Consider the following 7,305-nt stretch of genomic DNA (forward strand, 5'->3'; position numbering starts at 1 on the left):
TTTACATCTATGAAAAATAGACATGCATGTAGTTAGAAGGCAGTGTGTTTGGATGGTGAGATTAAGGGTCTCTTCCTTTTTTCAAAATTTCGTTTAATATTTTATAACTTATTTTGGTGGAAGAAGTATTAAAAAGAAAAACAAGAATCTTCTTGAAAGAAGCTCATATCTAGGAGTTTTGCTTTACTTCTATGAGCCCAGGTGAATCAATTAAAGGTTTTCCCTGGCCAAACAAATATTTTGCCAGTGCTGCTGTTGTGTTGGATAGAATTTTTTTTTTAATCTCAGGCTTTTTATCAGCAACATGTTCATTCATTCAACAAATAAATACTATGTGTCAAGCACTCTAATATCACTTTTCTCTGTTAACAGTAATGATGTTTGCAATATATACGTGCATCAAATCCTTACATTATATACTTCAAACATACAGTGTTGTATGTCAGCTATCTCTCACAATTTTATAAAGTAGGTAGGACATGTGTATTAGTCACAAATACACTAGCTGCTGTAACAAATATATTCTGAAAAGCCAGTGGCTTAATTCTGTCCGATTTAACAATCCTAGCCGAAGGTTGCAGATCAGGGAATGACTACTTTACACAATCATTTAGGGACCCAGGCTGACAGCAGCTCTGTCACCCTCGATAAGCCATTTTTGAGGTTAGTCTGGTCCTTGCCATTCCAACCTGGAGGTAAAGGGCCTTAACCAAGTAAACACAGGTTACAAGCAACACTGGGGCTTACATTCTGTTGGTGAGAGCTTAATCACATAACCACAGGAGCCTCGAGGGAAATTTGGAGTGGTAGTCTAGTCCTGTATTCAGGGATAAGGGAAGAATAAATTTTGCTTGGTAGCTGCGTTCTCTGCCACAGCAGATATTTTTAAATTGCCACTTATAAGATGAAAAAAATAAGGCTCAAAGAGGCTGACCTCCTTAAGATCACTCAGTTAAACATGAAAAATCAGAATCAGAAGTCAGGTTCCTGAATGCTAAATGAGTATCTCTTCCATCATTTGTGTTGCCTAGAAATGAAATGATAGCCGAATACTGACTTTGTAGCCGCATCACCTGTGGATTCCCTCTGCATTGCCAACAGACTACGTGAATGTGAACAGTCATCACATGGCCCCAAATTCGACATTCCTGTCTTGCTTTATTCAGTCTAGACCAGAGAGGGGAATCTTCCTAATGTTTGAAAAAAGGCTAAATGCTACCCTGCAGACATTTTAATGTAAGCAGTGCGTTTGGCTTTCCAACAGCTCCAAACAAGTCTGAGAACAGTCTTAATAAAATCCACACCACACCAAAAGTTGAAGCACTGTTCATAGGCATGAATATAGCCCGGGTCTCTTCAGTTGCTCCCTATCCAATGGCTCTTTTAAAGACTATTTATGGAGGGCTTATTATGTAGGAGGCACAGGGCTACTGAAGGGATCACGACAGACCCAAATCCAGCCATTATGGAGCTCATCACAGAGAACAATAACAGAAGGCCTCTTTCAGAGAAGGCTTCTGGGAAAGCATTTCTGAGGAGGGAGTATTTAACTGAGTCTCAAAGGATGAGAAGGAGTCAGCTATGTGAAGAACAAGTGGAGGGGAGCTTTCAGACAGAAAAACACAGTATGAGCAGTGGTCTGAGCAAGAATGTGACACCTTCACAGAACTGAAGGTGTCCCTTGTGGCTAGGGATATTAAGTAAGTGAAAGTGGTCAAGATAATCATGGCTGAAGTATGCTTATTTCATCCTCACAACCTATGAAGTGGGTTACTGCTGTCATCCCCATTTTACATATAAGGAAACTGAGGCATAAAGAAGTTAAATGTCTAAATCACTTGCATGATGTCACACAGCGGTTAAACGGGGCCAAGATTTAAACTCAAGGAGTCTGGTTATGAAGTCTACCTCTATACCTTGCCTTATACTGTCATATTGCCAGGGGAAGGTTTTGAGGCTTCACTCTCCAGAAAGTTTTTCTCTCCTTTAATTAAAAACAAGAGGCACCTGGGTGGCTCAGTCAGTGGAGCATTGACTCTTGATTTCAGCTCGAGTCATGATCTCAGGGTCATGAGCTCAAGCCCTGCGTCAGGCTCTACACTCAACCGGGAAACTGCTTGAATATTTCTTCTCCCTCTACCCCTCCCCCTGCCTGTGTGCTCACTCGCTCTTTCTCTCCTTCTCACTCTCTCAAATAAATAAATCTTAAAACAAAAAACAGAAGCAACAAATCACCTCTTTCTCTTAGCTAAATGTTCTGAACCTAAGATTTCTGGATCCCTCCCACCTCCAAGGGAACCATGGACAGAATTTAGTGGGGCTGATGAATTTGGATATATGTATAGATAATATTGTACAGAGTATGTGTTATATATAGGACATACTTTATTTAGTCAACTTTCTACTGAAATTTAACATTTGTTTCTATCACGAATACAACAAAACCTCGGTATGCTTAGCCATTTATGTGACTCTGTCACTAGAATCACAAGTAATTCTTAATCACATAAGACTTGTTGCAGAATTCTTGAAACATAATTTGCACTCATCACTACTGTCAAATTATAAAAGTTATTTCTGCCAATAAATCTTATTCTTATTGCATTGATAAAGAAACACATGTATTGTTCCACACACAACTTTTTAAAAACTATTTTAGTAGGTGTTTTTCAATATAAGTTCTTTATTTTGTAATCTTATATATTTTCCTTTTTGCATTTAAATAGATTCTTGAGAGGGAATACACAGGCTTCCCCAGACTGCCAAATAAATATGAATTTATAACCCCTTGAAAGTTTCTCTCTGATTTTAACTCTCTTTCCCCAGGCCACAGCTTCAACCAAGAGCCATCAGGCTGACTTATGACTTAAAATTCAAGTTTTCTTGATATTTCTCTCTTTCTTAGTGTGGAACATGTTGAAAAGAAGTCCATAGCACACAAGAAGTTTCCCTTTAACATCTTCTGGGTTTAAACTTTTGCCCTCCTTTCCCGTGTCACCAGATTTCTAGAATAGTCTGTGGGTTGTCTAGACTTTCTCATGTTCCTTTGGTTCCATAGTTCTCTGTTTTCTGGCTTGCTCCCCACCTTCTTTTCACAAGATGATCACTCTAAGATTGCTCGAGTCCTCTGGTGTTAAATGAGTACTTCTCAGTATCTCTGCTCCCTGACATCTGTAGAATTCTGCCACTGTTGATCCCGTTTTTCTTCAGGGGACTCTCTCAGTTTCAGGAAAATCACTATTCCTTTCTTACCTACTTCACTGTGTCTTTATAGGCCACTTTACTCTTCACTCATAAAATAAAGTTCCAAATATTCTCCTTGGGAAACCACATCTACCCCGTAGACATGAACTGAATCTAGACACCGATTATTCTAATCGGAGCTAGTTCTTCTAAACTTTCTTCCTCCATTCCCAGCTATCCAAGGAAAATCTTTACCTTAATAGCCCAGAGGCACGACCAACATGGCACATCCAAGTTGAACTCACATATTGCCTCTGCCACCCAGCCTGCTAGTTTCTCCTGCATCCATGTTTTGATTATTGGCATCAGATCTTCTGAAACACTTCAGGGCCGTTGTCAGTCCATCCCCCACCCCTCACTCCTACCTCTGCTGAACACTGGTCTATTCCATTGAGGAAGTGGGGTTGATCTAACCCAAGAATGATGTATAGTACTGGGAGACAGGTGGACATGCTAGGTATAAGTTTTATGAGTATAAGATCAATGTATAACCCCTGAAGATTTCTCTGTGATTTTAACTGTCTTTCCCTGGGCCACAACTTCCCAGGAGCCTGATGGCTGACATGACTTAAAATTCAAATTGTAATGGTTTTTCTCTCAGCATGGAACATGTTGGAAAAACAGGCCACGTTCCTCTGCCTGGTGTCCCATAGAACCCTTTCCCTTGCTGCCTAGAGGTTCCTAGCCTTTTCCTGATTAGAGCAAGGTGAGGGAGGAATGTGGATCAGGAGAGTTCTTATTTGACAGGTACTGGTATGAGCCAACTCTCACTCTTGAGGGCTGGCAGGTGTTTAGTCTTTGATGGGTTCTTCCGACACCACCACCACCCCACCACCCCCATTGCTAGGGACGGCTCACTTGTGGTTCCCTTGACAAGAGAAAATGCATCCGTGTTCTTCCACAAGTTTACTTTTCTTCAACCAACAGCATTTCAGTAATACATCAGCCTTTCAGCTGGAGTGGTGTTTTCACCTTTTAAGTGCCCTTTTGGAGAAGTCTTAGCTCCTCCACACCAGCTCTCTCCTGCGGGATGGGCCAGATCTGGCCCCTCGGAAATGCTTCTGCAGTCCTTGCCCTGAGAAACAAGGGCAGACTGTCCCTAGCATCAAAATATTTTTGTTTGGTCTGCCACCAGAGCAGTTAGCGAGCCACAGGTTCTGGCTCTTTAGATGTCTCACTTCATCCCCCAGAGACACACGCCAGGTTAAGAGTTCTCTTGAAGCATCCTTGCGAGACTTGGGAGCAGGAGGCAGTCCTTCTCTCTCTTTTCCCTAACCCTAAGCAAATAGAGGCAGGTTAGACTGTCATGGACTCATGCCCAGCTTTCTTAATAGAAAACTTCCTTCTAAAACATTTCCATTGAATTACATATAAATACATCTATTTTAACTGTTAGGTCACTGAATTTTCACAAATGGAACACACCCATGAAATAGCACCCAGACCAAGAAAAAGAAGATGACTAGTACCCCAGAAGCCCTCCTTGCTGCTTCTTTCCAGTTGCTCCCCCCCCACCGCCGGAGGGTAAACACTATTCTAAATACTGATAGTAAGGAATAGCATCATCTGTTTTTGTTCATTGTATAAATAGAATCACTCATTATGAGCTCTTTGTGTCTGACCTCTTTCATTCAACGTTATCCTTGAAATTTGCCCACATTGTTGTCTGCAGTTTTAGGTTGTTTATTCTCATTGCTCCAAATTGTGCAACATGTGAACATATCACAATTTATTTATGTATTCTGCAGTTCACAGGCATTTGGGTAGTTTCCAGTTTGAGACTGCTCTGTAGAAAGGGATGTTCAGAATATTATCAAACATGTCTTTGAATGACAAAAGAATACATTTCAGTTGGTGCATCCTAGAAGTGGATCTGCTGAGTCACTGGGGAGGTATGATGCATTGGTTTGCTAGGGCTGCCATAACCAAGTACCGCAAACTGGCTGGCATAAACAACAGAAACTTGTATTCTCACAGTCCTGGATGCTGGAAGTCTGAGATACAAGCATCCGTAGGGTTGATTTCTTCTGTAACCTCTCTTCTTGGCTTGTATATGGCTGTTTTCTCCCTGTGTCTTCATATGGTCTTCTTTCTGTATGTGTCTGTGTCCAAATTTCCTCTCCTTATAAGGATACCAGTCATATTGGATTAGGGCTCCTGCATGAGACTTCATTTTGCCTTAGTGACTTCCTTAAGATCATCACAACAAATATGGTCATATTGTGAGGTAATGAGGATTTGACCTTCCAACATATGAATTTGGGATGGGGGGGGTCACAATTCATCTGTACACACTATTCAGCTTTAGTAGCTTCTTCCATTGTCTCAAAGTGGTTGTACCAATAAACACTCCCTCCAGGAGTGTATGAGAGTTCTGGATGTTCCACATCCTCACCAACACTTGATTTTTTTTTAAAAGAAATCTTTAAACAAGCTCCCAACCTTTATATGGTCTTGATCTGACTGAGAGATAAAGGTAATGGAACTGGTTTTCACACCTCTGTTGCAAACCTTGCATTATACGTGCAAAGTTTGGGACATCTGTTGTGTTCATGGAAAATTTCATCCAAACATCATGTTAACTAGTTCTAGAATTTTTGTATACTTGTTTTTTCCATCATTAGGCAGAAAAACAAGTTGGCAATGCCAGTATCTTTATTATGATGATGATGATGATGATTATGATTTTGAAATTTGGCCCTTCCACACCTGTCCAAGTATTTTGAGGATAAATCACACCAAAAAGAAGAGGGTACCAGAAATCTCTAAACAGTTAGATCTCTTCATTCTGATGTTGGCCCTGCAGCTCTCAGGGTGAGCCTCTCAGTGGATGTTGCCCTCCCCCCGCCACCACCCCACAAAGGTGTCAGTCAGTCCCAGCAGGGGTGTCTGCTCACGTGTGGTCTGTAGCAAGTCTCCCTTACTCAGCTCCTCCTCCACAGCTGGGCTGTATGTATCAAAGAACAATACGCCACATCTGAAACCTAATAATCCACATGCTGAATTACTACCAGGAGTAAAGATCTGTGTGGTATAATCTATCCTTTATGGTTGCAAATTCTAAATATTTCTTTTCATGGTTGTCTCTCAGTTTGGTTCAGTCATCTTAAGAAAGGACAAGATTCCTTAGTAATAATATGGGAATATTGTTATATAATACCAAACTAAGGTAACTAAGTATCCCTGTGCTCATTCTGTGTGTTATCTGGGAGTCGAGTCTGGGAACAGCAGGAGCTTTGACATTAGCCCAGCCTTGGAACCTAGCACTGATTCTTACCAAGTGTGCCTCCTTAGGCATGTCATTTAACTTTTCTGAACCTCAACTTCCCCAATTATACACTTTAGATAAAATTAGTACCATAAATGTTGTATTTGATATGTTAAAAAAAAAAAAAAAAACATAGAGCATGTCCTACCTGGATACCCACTTTATAAAAGGTTCAGTAGAGGCTATAGTGGGAGATGGTCATGTAAGGGGGTGGGGGGTAGTAGCAGTTGTGGGAGAGAGGTATAGACATATTCACGTGGAGAAGAAAAGACTAACCCACATTAAATAATGTTCAAGGACAATATGTCATGAAATGCTACAAAGGCCCTAAGGGCTTAGAGAACAGAGCAAAGGTGAGGATGATGTGGTCATACAAATATTCGTGAGTTGAGACTTGGTCTAAGCCTTAAGGAATGGGAAGGACTGACTTATTTCACTTAGCATAATACTCTCTAGGTTTATCCATGTTGCAAATGGCAAGATTTCATTCTTTTTTATGGCTAATATTCCATTGTGTATATACCTCATCTTTATCCATTCATCTGTCAATGGACACTTAGGTAGATTTCAAAATAAGGCTTCAATAAACACAGGGGTGCATGTGTTTTTTTGAATTCATGTTTTTGGTTTTGGGGGGTAAATATCCAGCAGTGGAATTACTGGACTGTATGGTATATGATTTTACTTATATATGGAATCTAAAAAACAACAACAACAACAAACAGAAACAGACTTCATAAATACAGAGAACAAACTGGTGGTTGCCTGATAAGGGAGTATGAAATAGGTGAACA

Source organism: Eumetopias jubatus, unplaced genomic scaffold, assembly GCF_037043125.1.
Source record: "Eumetopias jubatus isolate StellerSeaLion01/CBP00866 unplaced genomic scaffold, mEumJub1_p1.0 scaffold_4, whole genome shotgun sequence".
Classification (NCBI taxonomy): Eukaryota; Metazoa; Chordata; class Mammalia; order Carnivora; family Otariidae; genus Eumetopias; species Eumetopias jubatus.